The 6,105-nt window shown below is 42.9% G+C and overlaps 1 pseudogene; it reads right to left on the reverse strand.

The window, feature by feature from the left end:
- The window catches only part of LOC115140658 (cytochrome P450 1A1-like), a 30,352-nt pseudogene extending 27,541 nt beyond the window's left edge, over nucleotides 1-2,811 (reverse strand).
- Between the last annotated feature and the right edge of the window lie 3,294 nt (nucleotides 2,812-6,105).

Below are 6,105 nucleotides of genomic sequence, written 5' to 3' on the forward strand. Positions count from 1 at the left end.
ATGCTTCCTGAGAGTATAGTTTTTCATATTACAAAAAAATATACTTAAGTATACTTTCAAAAAGTATATTTAGCTTAAATGTCCACAAAATATATTTCAAGTATACTTTCAAAAACGCATTAACACAGAAATGTGCATATCCCCCAGCATCCTTTTCTGTTGAAGTTTAGATTTATAATATGATATTGTTCCTCATATTTATCTCATTCAAATGTAACACATTACACATTTTATTTAAATGTTCATTTATTACCATTATGCGAACAACTAAAGTGTGAAATGGGAATGGTGCACAGTTCTCAAATGGGTTACAAAGCAGTTGTGTGCTCCAGCCACAGAGAGAAGATGCCTTGGTCAATCAAGGTAACCTTTACATGGCTAATTACAATAGCTAATGTGGTTAATGAGTAGCAGTGTATTTGTAAAAGTAAATTATAAATACAGTTTTTTGTAAAGAAAATACAGGAATTCTAATTCAAATACCATTTTGGTATATTTATAATTTATGAGAAATATAAATAAAATATCCTTAAGGTGTATTCAACGTATATTTGTTTTGCTCTTTATCTAATATACTAAAAATATACTTAAGTACAAAAAAGTGTCCCAATTTAGATATCTTTACATTTATATAATATACTTAAATGCCAATAAAAAAATAAATAAACTGGACATTAAATGTATTCAAAAGGGTCCAATTTAGATAATTTAAATATACTCATGAAGTGTGATTTAAGCATATTTACATTTTAAAAATTCCCCGCTTGGGATTAGGCATCAAACAGAAGAAAACTGACCGGAACAGGGAGTGACTATAGGGAGTGACCCAAAATGAAGCACTCGTGTTTTTTTTCTGTTTTAAACTATTTCTGTGGCGTGCTCTAATTTGTATGACCCAGGTGTGGTCCATACCTTTTCAAATGTCTACAGGTGCTCCTCGATGTTGTGTTCCACATTCTCTTGATGTGCTCGACCATCTTCCCTAGAGACGGGCTCGGCAGGTAGCGGAACATAGGAAAGAAGTCGGCCAGGATTCCTGCAGCGAAGATCCGCAACACCTCGTTGTTGATGTGCACAATAGTGAGGAACTCTGTGTCATTGTAGTCATTCCTCTTCCCGAAACACAGGGCACACACCACATTTGCCACCGACGTGACCAGCGGGACCACAGGGTCCAGAACTAACCCCTCGCTCCCCTCTGAGCGCTCCCAAATGACCTCCACCATACCAGCCTACTCGGCACACGTGCTCCTTTAGCAGACAGATGGTGCCAGGGTCCCGCGGCTCTGCCTGCAAGAAGGAGCGCAGGGTGTTCTTGCACAGCTTCCTGTGGAGCGCACAAGCAGCGCCGTACTCACTGAAGGTCATGCTGGTGCCATTGGCCCACGGCGGAGAAGGTGAAGAGGTCAGGGTGTCTGGCAAAAGCCTCCCCATGCCGTACCAGCGCCTGTTTAATGGTGGCATAGCCCTGCAGCACCACCACCACAAGGGAGCCCACATGCATTTGGAAGACATCTCCGTACTGCAGACGGAGACACGTCAGTGACAGGTGGATCTGGAACAGGTTACCCACCTTGGCAACGGGGTCGGCTCTGAAGGGCAGAGTGCCTTTTGGGGCCGCTCCCGCCTTCTCGCTTTCAGCCGCTGAGAGCCACTAGGAGCAGGGTGAGGGTACAGAGAGCCAAGGTGATTCCAGAGAAGGTTATACAGGAGCCATACTTTGGGAATATCCCAAACGTCAGCCTCATATTGCAGTCTCAGAGCGCCCCAAGCCAGGATACTGTATGTTACTCACCGGATTCCAGGAGTGGAAGTTCTCTAAAGTTGGAGACTGGTCTAATGAGTGCAGTTTGACCTCCAGCTAAGCAAATTGCCTCAGGGTCTGATGACTGGATACACTCTGCGAGAAGACAGGGACTAGGCAGGTCCAAGTACCATGAGAGGCAGTGACATATCATCCTGTTTTTAGCATAGACTGCAAACCTGCGGGCGGTCGATTGAACAGCTTCATAGAGCTTGATCTAGCATTCCATTTTCTTCTTGTTCTTTGCGTTGTTTTAACAGGTTGAGACATTATTGTGCGTGCTCAATATGCCTATCAGGTGCTAACTGTGTGGTCCACGGTAGCTTAATTCTCTCATCATTTTGTGTACAAGCCGCTGCAGACCGCACACATTTGGCAGTGGCCAAACATACACAATCATTGTAAATTCGTGTTTGGATTTCCTCACTCTAAAAATGTATGGACTGTCTGACAAACTGCAATCTAGCCTGCCCAACATGAAGAGAGAAAATAACATGATTAATCTAAACATCAAACTTTTGATATTTCATTTCATAACAATTTAATTCCAGAAAACAAAAAATGAATGTAATTTGACAAACTAATGAATATTTTATAGCACACCATGGAACAGAGGCCCCCCAGGTGTTAATGAAATTCATTAAGTCACATACTATACTACTGTACATGCCACAAGATGGCAGACTCAAAGTACGTATTGACCAGCACTTGCATTTCACCACTCCACACTAGCTTTCCCCTCGTTTGGCTGCTTGCAAGCTAGCAAGCATGTTAGGTACTGCTAGGTATCCCCAATCAATCCAGTAGGGTCTGGAAGCTATAGTGAGCTTTGATTGGTCAATAGCGCAGCAATGTCACAGTGTATTTGCATAAAGTTCTGCTTTCCCCAACTTTGGTCACGCCCTGTTCACGTCCCTCGCCCGTGCTCACGTCCCTCGCCAGTGCTCACGTCCCTCGCCTGTGCTCACATTGCCCAACAGTCCCCCTGCCCACTTCACTTCTTCCATTGTAAATGAATGCTTTCCCAAGTTTCATCGCCCATGTCGTCTTCAGTTAATATGGTCTGTAAGTCAGTGAGATTCAGCTGTGTAGTAGTAGGCAATGACAGAGCCAGTAGTTTCAACCACTGGTTGGTTTCGAGCCTACATGGCCCTAAGAGCTGGTCCAGCTCATGGTACTGATATGTACTTACTGACAACATGTAACTAATCCCGTGACACTGAGCAAGTGTGCAAAGTGAGTGTTGAAATCCATCGTTTTGGATTCAAAAAAAGATTTACACGCGATCTCTGCCAAAATTGCGTCAAGGGAGCCGCAGAACAACCCAGGAAGTTGAGCTTACATAGCTACCTGCTCCACTGGGGGTGTAGCAAAAGAGGAGATACTATAATGGCATTGCTGACCTGCAAAAAAAGACGGATCCTTACCTTAATCCTAACCTTAACCAAACCCTTAACCCTATCCCTATCCCTGACCCTTACCCGACACCCCTAACTGTGGAAAAGGTCCCTGTTGATTGACAATGTTCTGTGTGTTGTGTAATGCACAGGCACAGACACATGCATACAAACACATGATAACATACGCACGATACACACAGGTACACGTGGATTTTGTGTTGTAGATATGTGGCAGTAGAGTAGTGGCCTGGGGGCACACACTTAATCTGTTGTGAAATCTGTTGTAATGTGTAACTGCCTTAATTTGCTGAACCACAGGGAGAGTAGATGCTACCTTGGCAAATACAAATATCTATGCTATGCGTTTTGTTTATCATACCTGCTTTTCATTGCTCTTGTAAACGGTTGTTTCCTCCTTCAGAAGTAAAACAAGAGAAATTAAATATTAACTTAGCTGACGGATCTGTATAATGTCAACCTAAACAACAAGCTGAAAGACTAAATGGGTTCAAATGTCAAGAGTTACCATGAAAAGAGTGGGTCTGGGATCAAATGATTCAGTGACAGCAGCATATATGACCCTGGACTGAGTCTTGCAGCATAGAAACAACTTTACATTTTTGTAGGGGTCAATACATTTTTAGTTAGGGCAAATCAAGCCTTAAATGTTTGTGGAAAGTATAAACCTTAGAAGCCTTTTTAAACCTTGAATACACTCCGTTTCTATGTCCAGCTGTACAGGACATTTCCTGCAACAACAGGGTGATCAAATTAAGATCCTACATCTGTATGTTCCTCTGGTAAGTCTCAGGATCCTTGGAGTTGAAATATAATGTGTTGACCTTGAACCAAAGTTGTTGGTTAAGAAACAATAAGGAATTATCTTAGACGAACATACACTACCTTTCCAAAGATAAGGGTCAATTAGAAATGCCATTGTTTTGAAAGAAAAACACATTTTTTGTCCATTCAAATAACCTGAAATTGATCAGAAATACAGTGTAGACATTGTTAGTGTTGTAAATGACTATTGTAGCTGGAAACTGCTGATTTGTAATGGTATATCTACATACATATATCTAAGGACAGTTTTATTGCTTCTTTAATCAGACAACAGTTTTCAGCTGTGCTAACATAATTGCAAAAGGGTTTTTTAATGATCAATAACACAACGTGCCATTGGAACACAGGAGTGATGGTTGCTGATAATGGGCCTCTGTTCGCCTATGTAGATATTCCATTAAAAATCAGCCGTTTCCAGCTACAATAGTCATTTACAACATTAACAATGTCTACACTGTATTTCTGATCAATTTGATGTTATTTTAATGGACAAAAAAAATAGCTTTTCTTTCAAAAACAAGGACATTTATAAGTGACCCCAAACGGTAGTGTATATAATATCATACAAGGAAGCCAGCCTACACAAGATAATGCAAAGAGGAAGACTTGTACAGGATTGACTCTTTTCTATTTCTCTATGCTGCATGTTTACTTTATTTGTAACTCTGATTTGCCCTGCTTTCTCTATGTTTCTGGCGTCTGTGCAAATCCTCTCTCTCCATATCCCTCCATATCCCTCTCTTCCTCTCTCCAATGGGTCGTCGGTTCCACTCAGGCTCAATTGTGGGACACCCGGTGCTGTCAGGCTGCGACGCCTCCTTTGACCGACCTAGGCCCAGTCCCAGTCCCAGTCCAGGCTGAGTGATCCGGCAGTCCCGCCACTCCTCCTCCCTCCCGTCATTAGCACAGCCACTGGGGCAACACGTGTCATGGAACCATGGCGACAACCAACACAGACTAGACTCACTGGAGACACCACCAAGGAACCTCCCAGGACATTTACATTTACATTTAAGTCATTTAGCAGACGCTCTTATCCAGAGCGACTTACAAATTGGGACCTACCATACACACAGGCACGCACACACAAACACATACATTACAACACACAGCAAATACAGATGCACACATACTCACACACACATGCATGCCCGCATCACATACGTAGAGCTGATTAAATGTCTATTGGGTTGGGATGCGGTCATTAGTTGCAAATAGCACTGATGGGGCTTTTGTTCCTTCTTTCTGGCATACAGATGTTCAGTTTTATAAGACACCGTCGAGCCTAATTTCCTTGACAAGGATATCATCCTCATCCTCATCCTCATCGCCACTGCAATTGGCTCAAAGAATCAGCCTTCTAAGTGAGTCCAAAATGTGCTCTGAGTTTGCGACAAAGAGAAAAATGCATCAGCGTATGGCTCTTTTTCACGGCACATTACAACACTCCAAAACGCAGCTCCGCTGTGCTTTTCATTATTTAACTAGGGTTAATTACGAAGGTTATGTTGTCTAAGCCCAGGGGTCATTTTCAAAGGACTTTGCGTCTTTCCAGACAGGCTACACCAAAATAGAGCCGCACCAGACACAGTTATGCGATGGTATTGTTCCTGGGAGACAGCGGGCCAGCAGGGGGCCCTTATCAAAGCTAAAATCTTCCCAATTATTACGTTCACCGCCTCCAAATCGGGCGTGCAATATCCCAAAGTGGTGTAAAACTAGTCCCTTTTTTAAATTTCCCTTTCAGCAGAGATAAGTGGTTTGGACCAATGCAAAGGTGACGGGGAAAGACAAGAGGTGGCTCTCACATCAAAAAATGACATGCTGCATTTCACGGTCATGGAAGCTGAGCGGTATGCGTGCTTGCCTCGCAGCCAGTGTACAACAAGCGTGGTGTGTAAAGTGGAAAATAGGGATTGGTTCTGTTTGAACAGTGATTAAGCGTATGGGCCCAAAGGCGTGGGTCCCTGGTGGGTGCGACAGCTACGTGATTCTCTGTTGGTCCCAGTAAGAAGTGGGTATTTTTTTTTTTTTACCAGTGAGTGCAACTATATAAGA

Source organism: Oncorhynchus nerka, linkage group LG13 (genome assembly GCF_034236695.1).
Source record: "Oncorhynchus nerka isolate Pitt River linkage group LG13, Oner_Uvic_2.0, whole genome shotgun sequence".
NCBI lineage: Eukaryota > Metazoa > Chordata > Actinopteri > Salmoniformes > Salmonidae > Oncorhynchus > Oncorhynchus nerka.